Source organism: Phalangium opilio, unplaced genomic scaffold (genome assembly GCF_054372755.1).
Source record: "Phalangium opilio isolate 3A_F unplaced genomic scaffold, DU_Popi_V2 ptg000390l_1, whole genome shotgun sequence".
Taxonomy (NCBI): domain Eukaryota; kingdom Metazoa; phylum Arthropoda; class Arachnida; order Opiliones; family Phalangiidae; genus Phalangium; species Phalangium opilio.
The window spans coordinates 8,144,449-8,159,663 of record NW_028324234.1 but is presented as its reverse complement, the minus strand read 5'-3'; the positions used below and the strand labels follow the sequence as shown (position 1 = coordinate 8,159,663).

Genomic DNA, 15,215 nt, shown 5'->3' with positions numbered 1-15,215 from the left:
TTCTTTCTCATCTATGGCAACGTCATAACCCTCTATCTCTTACCTTAGTGCTATCCCCCTTCCGAAGGCAAATAGTATTCGCTATAGTTGCCTCCAACACATGGGATACACAGTTCACTCCCCCTCTCTACCGAAATTATTCTATAGCAAGGACCGCATTCTATACATGTATATGTGTAAGAAAACTGGATCTAAAGTCGTAAAACTGGTGAGTCAAGAACAATATATACCCATACGGGACTATCAAACAGTGCGCATTTCCTCATTTCCAGTATAAGTTTAAAAATGACCCTACACTTCTTCAAACTCTTGTAAAATACGTTTCACAATTCCTTTCAGAATCCCAGCCTTATATTTAACTTCCAAACCGTCCTCGCGCCACGATTTTTGAACTATCAAAGTTGTTACTTTTACCAGTCCCCTTTATGATTACAATAATCCATGGAATCTCTTGCACTGCCTTTTAGCATGCATTATACTAACGAACTATCTAACTTACTTAATAACTGGGTATCCGTTGGTTATTACATAACCACGCGGAGTAAAAACTAGGTGAGGTAATTATATGATGATCTATTACTTAATATGTAAAGCAAACTGTAGGGTTAAGATGTTAAAAACTTTAGTTTAGCTGCTATTTCTAAATAAGCAGTTTTGAACAACGCCCCTATTTTTGTGGAATCGCGGCTGCTACTTCGGGAACTGCTCTTTTGGTAACTGCTGATACTAGGTACACCTGCCATCAATTATAGCATTAACCTTTTGAAACTTGCAAGTGCTCTACAGTTCATACATCAATGACTGTGTTGAAAAAGTGATTACGCGAATCCCTTAAATTAATTTCTCATTCTAGAGAGTCCCTTTTTCCTACTTTTCTCTTTCGCCAATCGCTTGAAAACAGATCAAAAAGTGAAACGTTTCCTACCAACAACCAAAAACCAAATGCCGATGCAAAAGCAACCAAACCTTGTCGACACTCCTTCGGTACTGTATTTGATCTGGCACAAAAGTTTATAATGTACGCCTTAGAGCGGTCAAAAAGAGGGCCGCTTCGACATTTTAACTTGGCTGACCGCTATTATTACTGGAAGTCTAAGTATAAGAAGTACAAGGGGTAGTAACTGTCACAGGCCCTTTCTTCGTAGGAGAAAAACAGAAATGCCGAGGGGATGTGTCATTTATTTGGTATTGAAGTAAATTCAGATTTTTTTTCGGGAATAAAAAAATAAAGTATGGATGTAAATATTTTATATTTTAGAAGTCAAAACCCTGCCCATCTTGCAGGGTTGGGGAAATCATTTCTTGTTCTGATTTTAATTCCCCTTCATTTAACTGATCCACAGGCAAGATTCCTATTCATTTAACTAATAGCTGTTAAATAAAATGGCTTGATAATTAACATGAAAACATTACCTTTAATCTTTAATAATTTCAAAATAAGTGAGGCTTGGCCATCGCTGATTTTTCTCACTTTCTTGAGTTCCTTTTTTAATGCAAGTTTCCTCTTTTTCTGTTTTGTGATTTCTATTTGGGTCTGTTGGTTGAGCTCTGCACGTGCAAAAACATTGACTGTTGTCAACATATTCTACTACGGATTTACACTTTCTAGAGACCTTTTAATTGGCCATTCTCATTTTCAAGATGTTTAATTTTTACCATTTGTTGAGAAACTGTTTTCTTGTAACTTTCTATCTGAACAAGATAGCTAGGCCGTTCATAGTCTTCGTCATCCAAAGACAAATTCAAAGAATCAAGAGTACAGTTTTTCGTCATTTTTTTTATTAAATCGCGTTTATTTATAAAATAAGTTTAGATAAACTATGAAGTTTCCGTTATTGCAGTTCCACTGAATCCCCGCAATGAATTATACATTCCGAAGTTTTGTTGTAGGCCACAAGAGCTCTTTCCTATTTCCAGTTCCTATTTCTAGTTAGTACCCCCTTTTACGAAAGCCGTACCGAATCTAAAGATGTACACAGATAAGAAAAAAGGCGTTACTGTGCGTGGCTGTTACCAGCTCTCTCCTCCCTGCTGTTACTAAAAATTCTTGGAAAGAGTGCAGTTTCAACCAGTTCTAAGAATCCTTTCCGTGACACAAAGGTATTGGTAACCTTGGAGCCTTACTGACGTTCTCTATTCGGAAGATGAAAATGCAGTAACACTATGGTTTTTCGAACGTTACAATAGAGTAACCTCCATGGCTCCTAGCTTAAAAAACTCAAAACCAATATAGTCACCTTGAAATACGGAGAAAATTTATCAGACTTTCCTCTGAATCTTTGTGATCTGTTCTGAGTGACAAAAACTGAGTTATTGTACCTGATAAAATATGGAATACCGTTGCTTTATGTGTCGTTTCTACTCAAAGCGTTTTTCGTGGCTCTTAAGTCATATTAAAAATACTCATGAAAGTCAGAAAGACTTCAATATGGTGTGTGGTTTAGATGGTTGTGGAAGAAGTTTTAGAAGAATTGATACGTTTCGAAAACATGTTGCTAAATATCATAAACAAGTGATTGAACAAGATAAAGGTAGAAACGAATTTTCTTGTCAAGACGAAATAGTAAATACAGAACTACCTGAACAAGGATATGACAATGATAACGAAACTCGAGAGGAACCAATTTTCGAACCGAATGAGAGATTTGAAAATAATTTAAAACCGGTAGATATTAGAGACACTATAATTAAGATACTGCTCAAATACTGAGAGGGGCATCAGCTTCCATATTCTGTAGTTGAGGGTTTTTCAAATGATTTGCTACAGTTTTCCCTTCATCTTTTGGAATTGCAAACCCAACAATTACAACAAGAACTTACGAATAAAAACATTTCTTTGAATGAAATCGACTTCAGCAAGACAATTGATACAGTACACGCAGCTTTTGAAAGTCTTAATTCAAAGTATAAAGTTCATTCGGCTTGTAAGACACAACTGGGATTAATCGAGCCTATGGAAATAAGTTTCTCTAGGAGTGAAGGCAAAAAAAGTTTCATTACGTTCCACTGTTAAAGGTATTAGAGAAAATATATTCAAGGGAAAATGAGTTTGAAAAGCATGTAGATTTAGAGGGAAGAGCAAAAGATAGTATTTCCCATTTTTTGCAAGGAGAACTATCGAAAAATATTACACGAGGTTCAGAAACCTTTGATACAGAAACAATTCAACTACAAATTTATGTTGACGAATTTGAGGTCTGTGACCCTCTGTCCTCTAAGCGAGGGAAGAAGAAATTTATGGGCTGCTATTTTTCAATTTTAAACCGAGAAGCGAAGCATCGCTCGAAAATAAGTGACATTCACTTGATACTATTAGTTAAATCAGTTTACCTTAAAGAATACGGTTGGGAAGAAGTTCTGAAGCCCCTTTTTTATTTAGATGTTCTCTCAAAACAAGGGATTTATATTGATTCTTTAGAAAAAACTATTTACGGCTTTGTTTCTATATTCAGTGGCGACAACCTGGGTTTACATGATTTAGGTGGGTTTAATTGCAATTTTGGAGAAGGACGAATTAGTCGCTTTTGTATGACACATCGTAAAGAGATATATAACAAAACTAAAGAGAGCGCCGTCACACTTAGATCACTACCACGTCATAAATACCACTTGAATCACGTGGCCCATGATCCGAGGGAAGGCTCAATATACGGAGTTAGATTTGAGAGCCCTCTTATGCATCTTGATTATTTTGACATCACGAAACAAATGCCACCAGATATTATGCATGACATACTGAAAGGGGTTATACCAGCAATTTTAAAATGTGGCTTAAAAGCGCTTTTAAATGGCAAATTAATATCAATTACTGCTATAAATGAAAAAATCCAAAATTTCCATTATGGAAAGACTGAATCTAATCGGCCGGAAACACAAAATAGAAGTGCCATTACAGGCCCCGGGAATTTGAAAGGTACAGCCAGTGAGGTATTTTGTTTATTCCGGTTATTTCCATTTATTTAAGTGAGTACTGGAAGAATTATTTATATTTGAGAAAGATTTGCGATATCTTATTTGCCCCTAGCTGCGCACTTGAATGTATCCCTCGTCTTCAGGTTTTAATTGAGGAATTTTTAATAAGTGTTCGTGAAACCTTTGGCACCGGGTTGCTGACACCTAAATTCCATTACTTAATTCACTATCCTTCAGCTATTAAACAATATGGTCCTTTGTATCCAATCTCGTGCATGAGATTCGAAAGTAAACATAGCTACTTTAAATCACTATTTCAAAAGACGCGTAATACAATCAATGTGACTAAAACCCTATCTATTAGACATCAGTTTTACCAATGTTATAACTGGCTTTCAGAAAGCATTCCTGGAATACAACAAACCTCTATGGGAAAATTCTTAGATAAAAAGCAATTGCCTATAAAACTACAAGAAATATTCCCTCAAAATCTACCAAATCCCCTTTATTCGTTAAAAACCGTGACATACAACAATGTCACTTATACCCTGTATTGCTTTTTAGTTGAAAACGTCAAGGGAGAAACCGTAACAGAATTCATGAAAATTGAGTTTATATTTTCAGTTAACGGATTTGTATATTTAGCGGGGCAAATTTATAAAGCAACACATTTTAATACAGATTTGCACTGTTACGAAATATCACTACCAGAGGAATCTAGCTGGTGTTTTAAAATGTGTGGAAACGAGAACTACCACGTAATGCATGACTCTTGCAATCTGAGAGGAAAAGATTTCATAACTTTGCGATCCGCTGTTTGGGATAAAAGTAGTTTGTAGCATAGCTGTCCGCGCTCACCTCAATTTAGCGAGCCCGAGCGCGAATTGAGCGAGGCTCTTCGAAATAATTGATTAAGTCACGAGCCCGAGCCGAGCCCGAAAGTTTATGAAAAAGTTTTCTGAGCTTGAGCCCGGGCTCACAATACGTCACAAACAAAGTGAGCCTTGAGCTGAGCCCAGGTTCGACTGTAAAATCAACGAGAGCTTGCGCTGAGCTCTCTTACAAATGTTTTGGCTTTCCTGAGCTCGAGCAAGGCCAACTGAAAACTATGAGACCGCTCATTTTGAAAGGGCGCTCACTGTTTTGAGACTGCGCTCAGCTTGGCTCAGCGCCGTATTCAGTGCCAACAGAAACTAGCGTAACTCATTGGTAGATGAAGTTTTGAAATTATTTTAATACAAATGTAGTGCAAGTCATTTGGATAGTAAATATGTATTGTAGTTTTGCATTTATCGCGTAAAAATAGCTGCAAAATTATTTATTTCAACATTTACACTGTTTAAAAGAAATATTCTCCGGAAATATGAGACCAAGCTCGAGCTTGAGCTTACTAAATTGAATGAGCCCGAGCTCGAGGTGAGCCTTAAATTCTATCAATTTTGAGCCCGAGCTGAGCCCGCGAAAGATATTAGAGAGAGCTTGAGCTCGAGCTTAGCCCATCAAAATTATGCGAATGAACCCGAGCCCGAGGCGAGCTCATTTATAAAAAACTAACTGAGCTTGAGCTCACATTGAGCTCTAAGGAAACATTGTTTCAATTTTGAGCTTGAGGTGAGCTCGTTGTCAATTTCTATAAAGTAACGTGAGCTGAGCTGAGCCCAAGCGATGGTGGACAGGTATGGACTTTGTAGTCTCAAAAACATTCTATAGATTTCTAGAGAAAATTTGTTAAATAAGGCAAAAGCGTTTACATATGCATAGTGTGAAAATAATCGAGGCCGGATTTTGAGGTGTGGAAGGCCGTGGAGCAAGAAAGGAGTGGATACCCCTAATATGGGGGGGGTTGTGCGTCGGGAGTAGAGTATTGCTATACAATGCACATTCGCCACTTCGAGCTCGTATGTTAAAATGAAAACAATTTATCTTTGGTTTTTTAACGGTTTAAGTTGGTTTTTGATGCTAGTTTATCTGCTCAGGAATTCGGTGTTGTCTCCACCATTTCTCAGTGTCTTTGCTACGTTTGATATAAACGGATTTTAATATCACATAGTTCTAATGTAAATTTAAATTTAATTTAAAATTAAATGATTGAGTTTCGGGTGACCATAAAAATATCGAAAGTTAATGTATTTATTATTATCCATTTTTCGCGTAAAATGGAATAAAGATCGTTTTAAATATAATTTCAAAAGCAGCACTTTTTCCCATGTAACTGTCCTTTGTATCATGTCTTTGAAAATAAAGGAATTGAAATGTTTTAAAAAAGGATTAAAGGTATAATAGCCTTTAAAATACCATCAAAAGTATTGTATCGAAAAGGATTTTAAACAGTTTTAACTGTAAAAGTTGTTTTGTAGACCTTTAAAATAAAGGAATAAAGACGGCTTAGAAAAGGTTTAAAAATTAATAAAACCTTTATAATACCATTAATCTTAAAGGAATAGAAAAGGATTAGATTAATAAAATACCCCTATTTTAAACCCTTCGGGGTTTATATGTAAAAAGGGTATTTTTTACAGGGTTTAAAAATATTTTTAGTACCCTTTCATACCCTTGGGGTTATAAATTGTTAAGCAAAGGGTTTATTTTTTGAAAGTATTCCTTTTTGAGAACTTCAACAAACCCTTATTTTTAACAGTGTATGGCCATCTCAACAAACAGCATCAATATTGATAAGGTTGAGGACTGTGTTTTCGCGCTACTTATCAACGTCAACTACCAATGTGATTGACATTGGCCAAAATGGTTGACACGTGTTCGGTCAGCTTTACGGTCAAAGCTAAGTAAGTCTCTGCAAAGACTGTAATATAGTCTTTATAGTGTCTTTCCTTTTTAAAGATTATTAAAAAAGCTAATTTTTAGCTCCTTTTTGGAATTCTGTTGTTTGTAGTCTGCTTCCTTTCCTGCTAGAAACATATCCTAAACCTAGATTTTACTGTATTTACACAGTATTTATCGTTGGCGCTTCCAATTTGAAGGATGTTACGTAATTTTTTTAAACTATTTGTTACCAACAGTGGATTGTTTAAACCATAAATATAAGTAGAAGAAGAGAATTTATTTTGCACGGACAAATTAATAAAACAATGCCGTTTACTTAAGACATAGGAACAATGTTTGTCCCATGTGGTTTCTTTTAGTAGGTAGCGCTTTTTTCATGGACTTGAAAAATATTATATAGGCATAACAAAGGTTAGGGTAAAGATTCCATAGAAAAGAAAACTTCTCAGTACCAATGATATTTATATTTATATTCTTTTCCTTCGGAATAAATACATAAACCACCCCATTCTAAACGAGTTATGCGAAGGAGGGCACACTAAAGCTCGCCCCTTCCAAAATTTTCTTAGTATATAAAATTTTGAAATCATCAGTGCTTGCAGTGTATGGGTCATCAGAGCCGTCTCAAAACACGCGGTCAGATCCAAATCTTTCCACATTGTAAACGGTACGTGACTCTCTGGACTTGCCTGCCAACCTTAATAATCTATGACTCGAAAACATATTCGTTTACATGAAGGAGGTTTATTATGACTTGACACCCTCTAGCGCCGGTCACTAAGTGTGATCGGTGTAAACGGCGGTACATTTGAAAGTGATTTCGCGTTATCTTAAATCGTTACCCTTGACAGTGCTGAAATTATTACGCGTGATCTATGAACAAGAAGCGCCTACAAAGTAGCAAGAAATGGCGGCATTTAAAATTTTGGATGAGTTATGACCAAGAAACTCTAGTACTACGGCGGCGAAAGTTCCTTGATAGTGATATCCAAGGTTAAATGCATAAATTCGCGCATCACTCTAATTTTTCCATCCGCTATAAAAAAATTTACATTTTCTTTTCGAATTATGTCAAAGATTGTTTGCTCTTTTTAGGGAGTCAGCAAAATATTTCAAATATTCATTATTGATCCCTCAATACGAAATCCCTTCAAAATAATTTCATGATAAAATGTTATCGGAGAATGGAATTGTTCTTGAAAAAACGTAGATATGCAATTTTTTTAATAAATTTAGAGGGAATAAATCGATTAACAGAAAAATCAGTTGATAGAAATAAATTGTGATTAAGGATTAAATTAATAATAATAATAATTAAAGAAAAATTGCAAGATCTGAAACTTCAGTCAATTGAAAAACCTCACTAATATCATTTGTTTTTTCGGCCTTGGTTCAAACCAAGACATTTTTGTATAATACATTTAGTATTTATTTATTTTCCCACAAATACAATTAGTAATTATTTATTTTGCCACATATACATTTAGTAATTATTTATTTTGCCACAAATACATTTAGTAATTATTTATTTTGCCACAAAAACATTTAGTAATTATTTATTTTGCCACAAATACATTTAGTAATTATTTATTTTGCCACAAATACATTTAGTTATTATTTATTTTCCCACAAATACATTTAGTAATTATTTATTTTGCCACAAAAACATTTAGTAATTATTTATTTTGCCACAAATACATTTAGTAATTATTTATTTTCCCACAAATACATTTAGTAATTATTTATTTTGCCACAAATACATTTAGTTACTATTTATTTTCACACAAATACATTTAGTAATTATTTATTTTGGCACAAATACATTTAGTAATTATTTATTCTCCCACAAATACATTTAGGAATTATTTATTTTCCCACAAATACATTAAGTAATTATTTATTTTCACACAAATACATTAAGTAATTATTTATTTTGCCACAAATACATTTAGTAATTATTTATTTTCACACAAATACATTTAGTAATTATTTATTTTCCCACAAATACATTTAGTAATTATTTACTTTCCCACAAACACATTTAGTAATTATTTATTTTCCCACAAATGCATTTAGTAATTATTTACTTTCCCACAAAACATTGAGTAATTATATATTTTCCCACAAATACATTTAGTAATTATTTATTTTCCCATAAACACATTTAGTAATTATTTATTTTCCCATAAACACATTTAGTAATTATTTATTTTCCCACAAACACATTTAGTAATTATTTATTTTCCCACAAATACATGTAGTAATTACTTATTTTCCGACAAATTCATTTAGTAATTATTTATTTTCCCACAAACACATTTAGTAATTATTTATTTTCCCACAAATACATTTATTAATTATATATTTTCCCACAAACACATTTAGTAATTATTTATTTTCCCACAAACACATTTAGTAATTATTTATTTTCCCACAAATACATGTAGTAATTATCTATTTTCCGACAAATACATTTAGTAATTATTTATATTCCCACAAACACATTTAGTAATTATTTATTTTCCCATAAATACATTTAGTAATTATTTAGTTTCCCACAAAAACATTTAGCAATTATTTATTTTCCCACAAATTTTTTAGTTAATATTTATTTTCCATTTATTTCTTAGAATACATCAATAAATATCTGTGTAGTAATTTTTATATCTCGTTAACAAATTCATACGCGTATATTCGATTTAAGAGTCATTGCGATTTTACAAAAATATTAGTAATTCCAATATTCTAAGTAATTTTAGAATATTACTTTGGATTCCCTAATTGGAACGCACTAGGTCATGCTTATTTTTTCAAATTATGAAAAAGACTGCTTTCATTCGCCGACAGAAGAATTTGTTTACGGTTACAATTATTTTGTTTCACTTAGAACTTTGGTCAGTTGGAGTATTTGTCTAAGATCGCGTTAGCTATTTACACGCCATTATAGTTACGCCAGTTTCCAAGTGTCACTTATTTAAATAAACTTGGTTTCATCCGCGAACGACAATAAATGAAGTAGGCCCTAGCTTAGTATCACCAAAAGTGGATGAGGAAAAAGTTTGAAAGGGGCCAAAAGTCGCGAGGCGTCAGAGGTTTGCCATGATTGGCCGTTGAATTGGCTTAGCTATATTAGGCTTATTCACTCCCTAAAAGTAGGCTTTGTGCTAGTTCGCGGTTACCGTCGTCCGCTATTGTGTATGCTAAATTGAATTTGGTCGAATGCGGCCTCGCTCCATGTCTTAAAATTTGTAATATTTGCTCACGGGTGGTGTACAATTTTGATGCGTGATTTAACCATGAAGATACCTATGCTTTGTGCAAATAAATACTAGTCTGAACCAACTCGTAGCCATGTCTTTGTTCGGAACGGAATCGTTTTAAATCAGTTTCCGGTTTAAAGTTCCATTGCTAGGGGTTACATTCCTAACAATTTTCGTTTGATTTTAGTGATGTGCAGTGGTGTTCAAAACTGGAATCTTGTCAGTATCTCGACGGTGAAGACGAAAGAAGCGACTCCAAGCATTGCCGCCCACAATCGGAACTTCGCCTCAATTTCCTTGAACCCGAGTACTTTGACTTCATTCTCAGCCGTCGAATGTTGTGGTTCCAATTCGATGTGAAAGTCTCTCTCGAACACGCGGTGAAATGCTGTGATTTGGCCGGTTTCCACGAAAGACCGCAATCTGCAATCGTGAATGGGTGAGATGCTTTAATTTTTCATTTCAGTAACTTAAATCAGGTTGCAAAATTTGTGCGCGTGATTAACGCTGACTTTATTTGATAGTTTCAAGGTACAAACGACACTTTTGGCCGGGACTTGAAAAATGATGTTCCCCAAAGATTTCAAGTGACACTATGAAGAGTTGACGATAATTATACCGATTTCGAATAAAATACGCGAGTTACTAAATGAATTCGGGTGGATTTCACGGGCACGTAGCGATATGAACATTGAACAAAAGCCCTCATTTTAAGCGTGTTTCGTGATTTGCACGCTTCTCATTTGGACTTTGTTGACAGCGGATTACCAAATGAGCAATTGATTGGTTTAGCGGTGTCAAAATTAAGCGGTGCTATGAAAATGGTCTATGTGATCAATCGTTAGTTGGAAGTGGAAATTCTATAAATTTCCATTAAACTACGCATCGGTTCCACGAGCAATAACGTAACGCGATACGGAGCTCTTGAACTCGCCATTACGCGCTCGAGAGTAGTTGTATTATAATTAGCATTTTTCCAGCGTTATTAGTCAATGCGCGTGAACGCCAGTTGAGGTATAGAATTATGGAAGAAGACTCAAGTAGCACGAAAACGCAGACTATTCGTGCATTAAGAAAGTTAACGAACCTTTGGTTGATGTTCTTCAGAGCTTTAGGATTCATTGTTGGATTGTTAACTGGGAGCACTAGCGGTTGTTGCAAGTACTTGGCCGAACCAAGATGAAAATGCAATAGTTTCAGCTTTGGCTCATCGAAGCGCGTTAACAAGCCCATCTGTAAAGTTGGTAAATCTGCAAACCATATTTGCTTTCCTGACTGTAAATCTCTCGGTTTAAGCTCTTGGCCATTTACTCGCTGATGCCACAGAGTTTTCATTTCATCGTCAGTCTGTTAGAATTGAAATGTTAATAATGGACTTTAGGAATGAGATTAAAGTGTTCAAAAATCTCCACCGATTGTTTAACACTGTCACCTATTAACTCAGAAATTATAACTTTGACGTCGGGTACTCTCAATAAATCCGGTATTCCGTTAATGTTTTGTCTCTTCTGAGACGAGAAATTGGCTTTCAAGACTCCGTTGAACAAATTGACGAGAACCACAATTATCAAGAGATAAACTCCAACGCTGAAGCGAATCGCCAGTGACGAAGGAATATGGAAGCCTGCACCAACACAAACCAGTTAAATTGAGTGGTTGAAGGCCCCGTTCATTTACTTCGCTGTACTGGACGTTTGGGTCTGTCTGTGTGCATTGTTACATCGAAGGGGAGCGCGTTCGCGGTTTGCAAATCAAAGCAAACGTGTTTGAAATTTCTGGTCCGTATTCATACTTCGAAAAATTGTATTTCACTACCTTAGCTATTCCGCGTTTAATAGTGGCTTTAAAGTATTACGGACGGATTTTTTAGAACTCGGAATTATCTCTCCATTGTCAACGTCATCTTATCTTTATCGATACTCGAAAGTTGTTCTCAGAACTTGCTTGTTAAATCTTATAATATCGACAACTTTGTTTATAAATAATCGTTTATCCACTAATTTGTGGAAAATGGATAGAAAATGCCCACCTCTAGGGTTTTTTTCTCTTTTGGTTGGATGTAATTTTAACGTTGCGCGTCCCTTATAGATAGCGTGCAAAATTGATAGATTTATACGGCATCTTTCGTGTTTTGTGTTTACGCGTGCAACGGAGCGAACAGGCTTCGAAATGTTTTCTCTCCCCAACAATTCGCTTGTGTGACGTCACACTAGACCACCGCGGCTCTGCTTGAAATAGGAATCAGGGCGCACGCTCTAAAATTTTGAAACTAACTGCCCTCTAATTTCCAAAATTTGAAAAGCCCCACCCGGCCCGGCCCGGCCCGATAAATTGTTCGACTCTGGAGACTCTACCTTTTCCCAAAATGGCTCCGAAATAAAGAAAGAGTTTTTGAGCAGCGATGGACGTCACTGATCCTGGCATTCCCTTCACTCGCTTGTGAATGATATCAATCATCGTTAAGACTCCTATGACGCAAAGCAACCCGCTCCAAATCTGAAAAAGTGTTTTCAGAGAAGCAACGTTTAAGAACTACTTTGCAAATAAATAGATGAATGAATGAATGTTTTAGTGACCCAAAAATTGATAATCCCTTTTGAATCAGGGAGGAACCCGCAAGGGGTTCACAGGTCAAAAATAAAAACTAATTTTTACAAACAAAAATACCGACGATAATAATAAGACAAATATCAAATTAATAATATCAAATATATAAATAATATCAAAATAGGCTATCCACAGAACAGGCTAAGGAGGGCGCTGGAGGCGAGCGTTTGCCCATTAAGCAGGAAGACATTTGGTTATAACACTAATATTTACATCTACATTTACATTGGGACAGTCTATCAGCCAGCGTGGCAGCCCCAACTTCTTGGTACGGCTCTCTCTCTTTTTCCAAGGCTGGACAATATAAAAGGACGTGTGCGACATCCTTAATATCCGCCCCCACAGAGCGGACAGCTACTCTCCGCACTACCAAAAATTTGGGCCAACCGTTCGGCTGTGGGTAGCGCCGCCGACCGAGCCAGGAATAAAAACCCACTACCAATAGAGTTGTCGTAAAGTGGTTCTAGGCCCGGGCGAGCCTTTAAGGCGTAGAGGTTCAAGCTTGGATGGCGAGCGAGCTCTAACCGCCATCGTGCCTGAGAACATTCAGCCACCGCCTCATCAACTCGGCTGTACCACCTATGTAAGGATTCAACAGCTCTTTGTGACAAACCAGCGCCATATTGCTCGTGTAAACGCTCTACGCGCTTTAACCACGTTGTCTTGCGGTTCATCGCCCGGACGTAGAAAAACACCGGCTGTTCAATGCGCGATTCTGCCATAAACATAAGCCGACCCAGATACCGGAGTTTACTTCTGGCCTCCCTCTCCTCGAAAGTAGAACAGGCCTTTGACGGCGCCATTAGAGGTCATAAAATTTCCGCCCAACGCAGCCTTACCCACGGAAAATTGGGCCTGATCAAGGCGGCGACACGTAACAGTGCTGAGACAAAGGACCTCATTTGCGTAGGTCGATGGCTCTCGAGCAAATGGCTTAAACTTAACATCACCGGCACTAACAACAGAGTTCTTGAAAAGGCTTCACATATTACAGATTGGTATGAAGATATACATTCTACAGATTTACACGAAGACATATTTCTACATATTTTATATACACTCCATTCCACATCATTATTTTGATGGAAATATTTTACACGAACAAGAGGATAATTTTGAACTGATGGAAAATGTTTGCCCCGAATTGTAACTCGTTGCTCGACGTGTAAATCTGATTGGTTGGAGTAGTTTGACATTTCGTAACTCTTATTGTTACGTTACGTTTGGTCATAGCTTACATGTAGGGAACGATTTCAAAATCGCAGTGTAATCATGTTAGACCAAAAGTCTGATAAGACTTTTATGAAGTCTTATCAGATTTTTGGTTACACCACCCTATAGCTGGATGCTCCTAGCAGCCCACAAACTAAATGATATGTTTATTTAGTAGTTGTAGACGATAACCTTGTTTTTCATGAATTAAAGTTAAGTAATTAAGATAAACAAAGGGTGTAGTTCTTCGCATTTTATTCTGACACCCACAATTGCAACGCTAATCGTGTAAAGCTAGTTCAGAAAAGGAGATGTGAAATTTCCGTAATTTTTAACAAGTCACGAAAAAACATTTACGTATCAGCTAGGTGTGGTTGGGAGTGGGAAGGACGTGTTAGTTTCTTATGAGCTTATTTAATACTGTATTCGTGTTTTTAGCCACATCGTAGTATACGATGAGGCTCTTAGTTTGACCCGAGCCGCAGTAGTAATAGTAATAGTAGTAGTAATAGTAATGGTAATAGTAATAGTAATAGTAGTTGTGGCCGGAGTTTTCGCTTTCGTTATCGTTATTTTTTAGCTTAAAAGGAACTCTATATTACCACAACTCACCCATAGGGGTAACTGGGCTCGGTTAGAGATTTAATTTTAATTAAAATTTTTCAGATCGCAGCCGGGAATCGAACCCCAGTCGCTCACGTAGTAGAAAGACATTTTACCACTGAGCCATGGAGACTTGACAGAAACCCCGAGGTTTAATCAATAAGTTTTATCTTTCAAATGTCGGGGTGATGTGGGGTGGGATACCTCTTAATCTGTGGGGTCAGATACTTTTGAATTTTTATTGTTGGGGTCGGATACTTATGAATTTGTGTGATTGGGGTTTTTAGCCACATTGTATCTTTGGGGTCGTATACTCCACCAGACTTCATTAATTAAAATTAAAGTGGCGAATTTAGTTCTTAAATGAACTTGTATCTTTGGGGTCGGATACTTCTGAACTCGTATCTTTGGGGTCGGATACTTCTGAACTTGTATCTTTGGGGTCGGATACTTCTGAACTTGTATCTTTGGGGTCGGATACTTCTGAACTTGTATCTTTGGGGTCGGATACTTCTGAACTTGTATCTTTGGGGTCGGATACTTCTGAACTTGTATCTTTGGGGTCGGATACTTCTGAACTTGCATCTTTGGGGTCGTATACTTCTGAACTTGTATCTTTGGGGTCGGATACTTCTGAACTTGCATCTTTGGGGTCGGATACTTCTGAACTTGCATCTTTGGGGTCGGATACTTCTGAACTTGTATCTTTGGGGTCGGATACTTCTGAACTTGTATCTTTGGGGTCGGATACTTCTGAACTTGCATCTTTGGGGTCGTATACTTCTGAACTTGTATCTTTGGGGTCGGATACTTCTGAACTTGTATCTTTGGGGTCGGATA

At 36.4% G+C, this 15,215-nt stretch overlaps 1 long non-coding RNA gene across 1 annotated transcript; it reads right to left on the bottom strand.

Annotated features, from left to right (window-relative positions):
• Positions 1-1,163: 1,163 nt before the first annotated feature.
• LOC149597063 (uncharacterized) lies at positions 1,164-1,526 on the bottom strand. The gene is made up of 2 exons (XR_016379376.1): positions 1,414-1,526; positions 1,164-1,352 (listed from the first exon to the last, which is right to left on the bottom strand). It is a non-coding gene; the product is annotated as an uncharacterized LOC149597063 (long non-coding RNA).
• Positions 1,527-15,215: the final 13,689 nt, after the last annotated feature.